Below are 11,347 nucleotides of genomic sequence, written 5' to 3'. Positions count from 1 at the left end.
GTTGAAATAAATATATTTGATGAATAGACTCATAAATGTTAGCTACATAACTGCAAAATAAATAAAAAAGAACAGTATTAGTGTTTAGATTGTACTTTTAGTGAATAAAAGTATTTACATGAAAGTAAGGTTCAGATATATACCGCATCATATATTCTGCTCCCAATGTCTGAAAGTCTTGGCATATAAAAAGTATTTACGTGTAATAAATGGCTTTCATATGAAAAGTATTTACGTGTAATTTTTTAATATACATATGACTAAACTCATTTAATCTGTCTCTTGATGTTCAGATTCTATTTAGCCACTTAAATTAGTTAATGAAAGCTGAGTTTCATTTTAAAAGATATTTACTATATTACCTTATATTTTTACTAATGGAAAACAATCAAAGGAAATGTTGCTCTCAAACAAAATATATCCATAAGCTCTTTGAACTTTTATTATAAATAAGACTGTCTCTCAGTTATTTGTATATTAAAAGACTTCTGACTACGAACTTCAGAGGACTCTTCCGCCTCAGCTAATGCAATTTAAATACAGGTTGTTCATAATTTATTGACCGTATATAAAGATATGTTTTAAATAATGCAGAATAAGAGACGGAAAAAAACAGATTAAATTTTATTTAGCACGTCAAAGAATTTTATGTTAATAACACTTCAACATGAGCTCAATTAGTTGCTCGGAGAATTTCAAGTCTGCTCTGAATTTCCCTCCAAAGGTTATTAAGCATTTGTGGAGTCACAGTAGCTATTTCTGTGACAATTCGATTTTTTAATTCTTCGAATAAAACGAAGTCGAGAGGCGAGACGGTCGAAGAACGGGATGCCGATGAAATTGGTCTATATATACTGGCTTACCTGCACCTTCTTTATGCAAAACATGTCCGGTCTCTCGAAATTGTTTTAACCATCTTTTAATTGACTGTTCCGATGGTGGAGGTTTATTAAATTCATGTTTGAATCGCCTCTGAATTATTATCGTAGATTTAGTTTCCCATAACCAAAGAACGCACTATTCTTACTGCATGAAGCCATTTCTTCTGTAAACAAACAAGCTCCCTGCCGCCATACGCAAAAATTAAAACAAATGAAATTCCTTGAACTAAAGATTATATCCATATAAAGTATTTCCGGTTGCTTCGCAAAACTGCGTTTTGTTATCCGATGATTAAATTAGGGACACCCTGTATGTTAGAAAATAAACTCTGATAAATTTCTGAAATTTTGAAACTATGGCATATGCTAAGATGATAGTTGTTAGAATCTATACAAAAATTCATTTCACTGGAGATAGTGTTGATCTCAATTCCACAAAAGGTGAATAATAGCATTCGCCTAAGTTATTCTCTGCAAAACAAATTTAGCTCGAAATTCGGATAATGAAGGAATTCTCGTATTGCTGTAACTTTTACAACAATAAAAGTTGAAAAACACGAAAATTTTTTGTTTTTTAATAATAAATAACATAAGAAGAGGACGTGAGAAAAAGCAGAATGCGAAGGAGGGAAAATAGTTTTTAATTTAACAACTTAACAACATTCAACCTCCACATTAGACCTGAACACGTTTCCTCTTCAAAAGCCGCTTTTAAAAAATTGTCCTTCTTTCCATTGTATGTTGGCATTCATTATGTTGGTTCTTTTGAACATTATTATAACACGCTTTGGGGAACAAACTTCTTCAGAATTTTGCTTTTACACTTCTGCCTGCACTTCCCTACATCCTTTCTTTACACCGTGTTCGTTATTTTGGTAAAGAAAAAATAAATTTGAAAAAAAATTTCAATCTATATCTCAGATTCTAATTTAAAAGTTGAAACTCTTGCAATGTGAAACGTGTCAAAAAACGTTTCAGAATCATGTCAAGTATCAAAATGAAAGGAGTAAAACATGTAAACTCGCAAAAAATATTGAAGATAGTTTTCTAATATACAAACGATTTACTTCTGCATATAGTATATGATAGCCCTCGTTACAAAAGAAACTTCTCATTAATTTTATACAAATATAAATATATGTATATACAGGGTGATAATAATTGTAAACAAAAAGGGAAGTAAGAGATGCAAACTCTTCAAGAAACAAAAGCAATCAACTTTTTTTTTTCAAAGTTTTGATATGATTACCTTTTGAGGCGAAGACAAGGAAGAAGATTGCGTTATGCAAATATCCACGACTTCTAGGAAAATATCGTCTCGAAGATAGGCCACCAGTGGCCGAGCGGTAAAGTCGCTGGACGCTGCGGTAATTCGGTCCGAGGTTCGAATCCCCCGAACGGGCTGGCTGCATGGGCGTTTCGGGGTTTCCCCCATGTGTAGCGTATATACGAGCCAATTTTCCTTAGAAAGTCCTCCACGAAGGCATCCCTCCCCTTAGGCAGATAGCTCTCGAGGCTTTGCCATAATCACACACACACATGTCTTGAAGATAATTCTGTTTTGATGGGTTTAGTTGTTTTCAAGCTTCGCCTTGTGATTGAACTTAGCTTCAATACAGACCCGAAAAAAAAATACCAAACGGACTCAAGTCCAGGATAGTGATCTGGTTAATAATTTGAACAGTCCGTTATAGGTTACTTGCTATAGGGGCTGCAGCTGCCTATAGATTTGGATGTATAATTAGTTACTTTTAATTTCTGCTAATAATATGTACGCGTAGTTAGAATTAGTGAGATTTATAAGAAGAAAAGCAACTTTAAATTTACCCCTTCAGTTGTTAAGCTTCCAAAAAAAAATGAAAGTATTGTCAAGTCGCGAATTTATTATTAATATGTGTTTCAAGTTATTATTATTCTAATATTTTTATTTGTATTCATGTGTATTTTAATCTGGAAAAAAGTATTCTTAAGCTCTTAAGGTTTTATTTAACTTGTTATTCTTGAGTAGGAATTGTAACAAAGGCGAGAGACAGTTGCGAGGACACACATCTGGTTTATTGTTTATAGCCTTTTACAAACAATGGAGGCAGTTGGGAGTCGTGTGTCGCCCTTTTAACTCTTGGCGTGTGAAACGGAAATCGCTTCCTGTCGCTTTGTAAAGTTTGCAGTTTTGCGTACTTCAAGACAGTGGGTGATGTACTAACTTTAGGTAATTGAATGCTCGTAAAAGCTAGTTTCGCTTGTTAGTTGGGGGGTCTATTTTTTTTTCTCACTATGTGAGTGCAGATGTTTTTCGGATTGCATTGTCAGATTTTCTGGTGTTTGATTCGTCATGGGTGTGTCATTTTCTCAATTTAGATAACGTAAAATTCCGGGATTGGTAAGATTTAATTTTATGATTTTTTTTTTTTTTTTTTTTTTTTTTTTTTTTTTTTTGAAAGCCTATGAACTTACAGAGGCGGAGAAACCGAGTTTTCCTGGGTGCTTGCACCAGGCTAGAGATCTTTCTGATTCAGATTTCTGAGCGAAAAGGAAAAGGAGAAGCAGAAAGTTTTGCGGGGCTTACCCCTTGCGGGGCGAGCGACTTGTACAAGCGGGCTGCGGTAATGGTTGTAGCGGAGTTTGGTTTGAGTGAATTTTGAGCAGCCGCGATGTGAAAGAGAAAGAAAGATCGTGGGGCGCTTTGCTCTGCTGCGGGCTTCCTGAGCAAGAGGGACTGGGTACCGTTTTTCTTTTCTGCGGGATATTTAAAAGTTTTGTGCGAGATGCAAGAAACATTTTCCTGCGAGATGTCTAAAGAAATGTGCGCGAGCTGCAAAGAGCATTTTTACTGAGAGCTGATTGAGATGTATAGAGAAGAATTAGCACAGATTTTCTCTCTTCACCTGAATCGCCGGTTAATCTCCAAGAGCCTTTTTCCGAAACATTCAGCATAAATGTTGCCTCGACGCTTCCATGATGCACTTGATTGTGCTAAAAAACTGGTGTATATTCAGCTACCTGTTATTGAATTGAAAAAAGACCTTCTGAATTGGACTATTGGTTCCCACCTAATGGACAGTTAAAGCGATGCCTGGCTGTTTGAAGAATTATTAGACTGTAATGGGCTTGGCTCATTTCCATGTGGATTGAACACTAAGGATCCGGCTAATCAGGAAAAACTGTTTTCCATCTGTGAGTGAAATTTTTAGTATATTTTCTCTGTCTCTCTCTCTTAGTTTACCCGAATGCAGAACAGTTAATAATGATTTATCTACCTGTATATTGTTATTGCTTATATAAATTAATTATTACAGTTAGAAAAATTGAGAAGTTATTTATAATTTCAAGTGAATGCCAGTTTTAGGAGGATTAAATTTTGTTACACCTACTTAATTTGAAAAAAAAATGTTAATCTTAATTAATGTAAGCTGTAAATTGGGTGTAGTATTATGTGTTATTTTGCTTAGAAAATATGTATTGCTGATCAGTTATCCATTATTTAATTATATAATATATTCAAGAATTTAATTGCATTTTAAAATTTAATTGCATTTGTGTATTTATGTTGTGTATATCTTACTGTGGTCTGTCATGTCCCTCCATTTGTTTGAGCCGGAAGGCTTTTAAGAAGCATGGAGTAATTAATTGAATTTGGAGTTATTGAATTTTCCTTGGCATAAGTTACTCACAACGCAGACCTAAAAGTAAATTGTACTATACCACTATACGATTGATTGATAGATACGATATACGATTGATTGATAGATTAACTATAGGAATGTTTATAAGAATGTCGAAATGATATATGAATATTATGAATTAGATTTTGAATGAGAATTATATGTTATTTGATTTTTTTTAGTTAGTTTGTCTGGCACCATCAGTTTAAGTTAAAGTTTAAAATAGTTAAAATAAAAACATAAATTTTCAGATATAACAGTATTGGGGGGTCCATCCTTTTGTCTAACAGCTAAATGTGTAGGAACCTCCTGAACAGCTAAGCGAATAATCGCTTTAGTTCATGAACAGAGCTCTAAACTCAATAAGGGTTTATTACATTTTATCTCTCAAAATAAGAATTGAACAGTCGGTTCCTTTCTCAGAGCTTACAGCATAGCCTCCACTTGGAAATGAACTCAAAGTAATAAGAAATAAAACTTAACTAAGGCATAACTAAAAAGATACAGCCGAAACTATCAAAATTCGAAGTAGTTAGCCCCTAAATATCGAATAAGCTAGCAAGCTTACGAGGGCCTGAAACACGGCCAAGAGTAGTAATAGCTTAGAGAGAGAGAGCTTAGAGTAGTAATAGCTTAGAGCCAAAAGACGAACGCGCGCTAGTTAGAAACTATGAGGCTCTCTAACCAAGTTAGTGGAACTTAAATACCACTCTTACTCATTTGCATTAAAAGCGATTCTAAAAACACATTCTGGTAGGAAATTGTAAACTGAAATTAAGAGGGATAGGAAAATAGCTTTAACTAAGAATAATTGTTAAAAACTTAGGCTAAACCTTACATGTGAAATATTTTAATTTATAATAAATGTTCGATAGGCTGGCATTTCAATGATTTTGCCCACTCCTTTCACGGATATTCCTACGTTCATATGGTGTTACTATATCATTTGACAATGCCTGGAGACTCTGCAGTTGCTTCGAGACTTTTTACCATTTTTCAGTTAGTGGTTTTTTCAAACCTTCCCTGATTTACTTCCTTTGCCTTCATTTATTATGGATGTTTCCAAAGCTTGATAAAATTCTGATGAATAAATAAAGGAGAAACATGTGATAATTTACAGGAAGCTAAATAATATTAATCTAGCCTAGGGATCAAGGAGTCACTTAAAACTTGAAATGTAGATGTAGAAAGTTTTTTTGTGTAAAATTCATTAAATTCTGACTGCAAGACCAAAGATTCCAAATTCAGTTACATACAAAATTTACAATTTTCATGTCTATTGTTACTTGAAAATAAGTAAACAAACCGATGTTACAAAAAATCGTTTTGTTTACTCATTTTACTGTTTGGCGAATATTTGCAGGCGGTTACAGTTAAAGATGTCATGAGCAAAATTCTATCAAAGAAAGTGGAAATATTGACAGCCACTCCGAGCTGTTGAAAGCAATTGAAAGTCTTCCTTCGAGCAATACATTAATCACGCTTTCAGAAAATGAAATTACTGAACGAGTTGAAAGTGATCAAATGAACAATCGTGAAACAGCTAAGTAACAACGTCATGATTCAGGGTGCATGCATTTACGGAAAGCTAAAGAAAAGGAGAGTGACGAAAGAAGAAGAAGATTCAATCAAGATCACTTGACGGGGTGTTACTTGTATATGTTTGTTTTGACAATTATATGAAATTTGTTGAAAAAAGCAAAACAAATATAATACCGGAAAAAGTAATGAATAGTTATGTTTTAAGAACTTATTACATTTAACTAACTGGTTATTTTACTGTTATTCCCGTTTTCCCTTTTCTCGGCAGAATGGAAATTTTAGTTTTCGCGTATTCAAGTAGAAAGAGATAGTATTTAAAGGAAGGTTTTTAGAGTGTTGAATCAAAGCATGCTCCGCGCGTTACTAGTTGAATCTCTTGATAGCAATCTGTCAGTGGTGTTGCGTTATTCTCGACATTAGGCTTGTCACGTCGGTATTAAGTTTGAGACAACTTGTGCGTGTTCTTTCTGTGCAGCCTTTGGCTAAATGCCACTTAGCTCAGTTAAATGTTTTAATTCATTATTTTTTAGTTACGCCATAAATGCTGGATGGTTCTGCAAGCACAAGCCGTGCGTTTTGTAAAATAACTTAGTTTAATTAAAAGGGTCTTTTACACCGTTAGTACGTCTTTGCTTTAATTTCCAAGAGATAATGATAATTCGTTTACATGTTCCAGAGTTTCAAGAAGGTGAGACTCTACAATGTTCTATAAAATTATTGTTTTTAAAATAAAGAGAAAAAATGTATGGAGAGAGTGGACATTCGAACTTTATTTGGAAAGACTTCATGCACTGGAAGTATTGATGACTTCAAATCAAAAACGATTAAATGTAATTAAATTGTAGAGTTGCGCGCCTCCAACCTGCACGCAACAAAGTGGTGACTGCTGAAACTGGAAATTAGACAGAGTCTTGCGAAGGGTTTAAGTCCCTTTTTATTCAACTTAAGAAACTACAATTGCGTGCTCTTGACGCTCACAAACTACGCCGACCCGGCGGTAAAATAAAAATAAGAACCTGAAAAGAAATAATAAGAAGACTCTAACTACGAGGCTCTCTAAACGTAACTAACCTCACCGCTGCTAATTCAGCAAACTTTGAATATCACGTTGAACGATTAACAATTCTCCGAGGCAAGCACACAGGCCGAAACGCGGGGTTCTTCAATTTCTGACTAACTACCTCCGCGCTCGTGAAGTAAGAAAGCACATCTCGAACTCGTTTCCTTTCTATTTAACTCAGAATACTTCCGCTGATAATTTGAATCCTTGCGCGTTCTACTAAAATTTACATACTCTGGCATTGGCAGTTCCAGGGGAAAGTAAGGCTTGACAGGAAAGATAGTTTAAACTTAAAATAAATATAAACCCTACAAAATTATGAATAAATTTATTTACTAATACGTTTTACTCATTAAATATGTTCCCAGAATCACTATATGCAGTACGTTTCATTCATCAATGCATTCAGCATCACGAAAAAGATTGTTCTACGGCAGTATGCAATTTAAGTTCCATAATCCGATGTGAGACATGTAGAATAAACTAAGTCATTTGATTCACTCTCGACTTTATCTTCCAGTTTCGTCTCATGAACATACAGAACTTGCGTTTTTAACCAATGAAAACTTAAAGAATGTTTCATTAATTGAAATTTCGTTCCTCGGTTGCTATACATAATGTTAGCTTTCATTTTAACAGAAACCTCCCAGTCACAGTACTAAGCTTAGTATTGTCGTTTTCAATACGGTGAACGAAAGAGTTCTTAAAATATCTTTGTATCGGCGATATATGGTACACATATATATGATGCATTAAACGTTTTATTCAATCATGTTTTTAGGTGAATCTATTAAAAAAGAAGTCTTACTTCTAATCATTGCGATATAGTCACAAGTGTGAAAAATTTTTTGTAAGCATTTTAATTTTATACAATATTTTTTAATTACTGTTTTATTAACATTACTATTTGCATAATATTACATGTTTATGTAATATTACTGTGTTACTGTTTTTACGTAAAATTACTGTTTTAAGTATATTTTTTATGTTCTGTCTAATTCAATGCAACATTTAATTTCTCAGAAATAAAATCAAAAAAAGAAAAAAAGTACGGAAAAGGGGACATTTTTTTATTGTTTTGTGTGTTACCTTTATTTACTAAATATCATGTTCTTCGCACTTAAACCATAAAATTCACTTCAACAGCAATATTACAAATTAATTTTTAAATGAGCATATCTTTAGAATTCCCGATACACAGAGCTGGAGATAAAAATGTTTCTCTTTTTTTTCGTACGGTGTTGCCATTGCTTGCTTTGAAATCGTTAAATTTGTTAATCAAAAATTAATTGAAGTGTTACAAAATATGAAATCGATAATAAAACAAATTTTAAATTTAAATTAGAGCTTCCACATGCCATATTCTATGGAAGATTACATTATTCAAATTTTGATGGCTCTAGGTACCATTGTTTTATCACAATGCGAGAAACATACGTACATTTATGCAGATTCTTCATTATTTAATTTCTTTAAACATTTTCATTATTTAATTTCTACAGGGGTTTAATATTTGGTGGCAACAATTTGAAAAGTGAAACGCTATTTTTAGTGATTCAAAGCAAATGCAAAACGAAATTAATAAACCATCTGGGCAAATTGCCCCTTTGGACTAATAATTTAATCAGTACTAATTCATGTGCAACTTTAATGAATATTTGAACTGTATAATTTATTGTTATCGATGAATTATTTTAAGCGCCACCAACTTCGAAAAGATATTTTAAATTTTTTTAACCTTAATAGTTTTAAATTATGAAATGTTCCTAATTTCTGAAATAGCATGAAATGTAAAAAATAATCAAACTGAATTCCTTTTTTCGTTCTTTTACATCAGGTGCTTAGAAAAAACCACATATTTTTGTGTTTCCTTCCATTGGGCTTCCAGTAGTAACTTCATTTGCTGATTACACAGTTTAGAATAATGATAATATTGCATTAAATGCGAAACATATGAAACTGCAGACATATTAGTAACGAACTACCTAACCAACATTGCTCCAAAGCGATATGTGGACTATAAAATATAGAACTAAGTATTTACTTATAAGAGGCTGAAGCTAAGCGATATTTGCATTTCTGCGGAATACACTAACTATGGTAACTAAATATACACTGTATTCAGTCAATCCTTTGAATTTAAACTATCTAACCTAAGTATGGTAAAACGATATTAATTGCTAAAATGACGAAATATGATATGCATTAGAATTAAACGAACTCGAAAAGGGTGGAAGAGAATTACCATGTTTCTGGTCCAAAAACAAATCATTTTTTCCGAGTTTATAACCAAAGAAAATAACTATTTAATTATTTAATATAATAAAAAATCGATTGAATAATTAGTTTCTCTGAGAATTTCCCATGAAACAGATAAAAGAGTCTGAAAACCCTTCCCTTATTTTTTATTACCTTTTTTTTTTTTTTTTTTTTTATTTAGTGCTTCATATAAACAGTTATTTTAAATTCGAGAATGTATAGCGTTGTATAAAAGACGAAGTATGTTATTATATTACGATAAGGAAGAAGATGGCTATCTGTGCAGAAAATTATGTCTTACAAGAAGATTTTTTAAGAAAACCTGACACTTGCTCACTTTAGGGAGGGAGAATATTATAAAAACATGATTTTCTTATGATTGCAACTGTAATGTAAATTCAGATCGTATAAAACCCCATTTTTTTCTTAGCTAATTTTACAATAATTGGTTAAAATTTACAGCCTGGAGAAAAAAAAAGAATATTAACTAAGAAAGTAAAAAAGGAAAAAAGAAGAAAGAAAGAAGAAAATTAGTAATTTGGAGAAATTCTGTCAAGAATTTGTTACAGACAGAATAAATATCTTTTAAAGTAAATTAACTAAAACACACGACAGTAACAATATTTGATTTTAATCCAATTGATCTCTAATTATATTAGTTCCAGAACCAGCATATCAAAAACTACGAAAACTTATTTTCGACGACGAATCAGGTAATGTAGATTACTAATGTATTTACAGTTATTACAGGTTTCAGTATAATTTAATATTATTAAGACCACACGGAGGTTTTTTTAATACAGCTTATGTAATTATTACAATTTAAGTAGATGAAGTAATTATTATAACTTTAGTAATATTATAATAATTACATGTTGTATGGGTAAAGTATTGAGTAAAAAAAATGAAAAATGAATCACCTAAATGATAAAATATTTTGAAAACTTTCCTTTGAGTTTGCAAAGCTTTTAACTGCAAAAAACAACGAAATGTGCTATCCTGTAAAAATTTTGCACACAGTCGTCCTAAAAGTAGAATGTTTTTTTTTTTTTTTTTTTTTAAATTTTTGAGGCAAAAGTAACGAAGATTACAAAATAGAGTGTAAAAATGAAGGCAACATCATATTCTGGTTCATTTTGTTATCTCAAAATTTTAAATCGAAAGGATGGAAATTCTGCATACTTTTTCTTTAAAGGAAAGCTAAAACAAATAAATGCAAGATACATTGTTTTGAAATTACTGGTAGAAACACATTATTGCTTCTGTTTCTAATGGCAGGTGTTCCAAAAAACTAACACAACTTATCCTCAACGAGTAGATGATACTGAGGAAGAAACTTTTAAAAGTGAAGATGTGTGAAAGTAACCTTCCAGAGCGATGGAATTTTATATAACAAAGGGATTATATGTCCAGTTTGCTTTCGCATAGACATTAGAAAGATATTATATGTCTGGTTTGCTTTCATACAGACGTAGATTATTTGTTACAGCAAGGAAATTAGTTAAACTTTTATAAAAAAGTAAGCAAATTGTTTAATATTTCTAATCAATTATACTCTTGAGATTCTTCAATTTGTATTTGATGTTAACTAACCAAGGATTATGATTTAAGTATTTCTTTTAACTTCTCCTTTTCCGTTATTCTCACCAGGATACGAATTAGTCGAATATTTAAGTCGAGGATTTTGAATGTCTTAGACCAGCCACCACGAGATGAGCAGCCGTTCGATCAAGTGAATGTTTTAGACAAAAGAGCTTTTGGCACCATCCCCTACAATTTGCATAATATCTCCTAGGTCTGTCAATGAATATCCCGGCTTTAACCACTTCACTAGCCGACGTTAAAACGCTCCATTAAATTACTGAGCCAACTTTATTAGGCCACTTTGTGAGGTCTCTAACTTCACTGCCTTCAGTTTGAAACTTATGTTATTTTAAATACCC

This window comes from Stegodyphus dumicola, chromosome 5 (genome assembly GCF_044657685.1).
Source record: "Stegodyphus dumicola isolate Sdum_Otavi_A_Nest chromosome 5, ASM4465768v1".
Lineage (NCBI taxonomy): Eukaryota > Metazoa > Arthropoda > Arachnida > Araneae > Eresidae > Stegodyphus > Stegodyphus dumicola.
The sequence above is the reverse complement of the archived record's forward strand: the minus strand, read 5'-3'. Positions refer to the sequence as shown.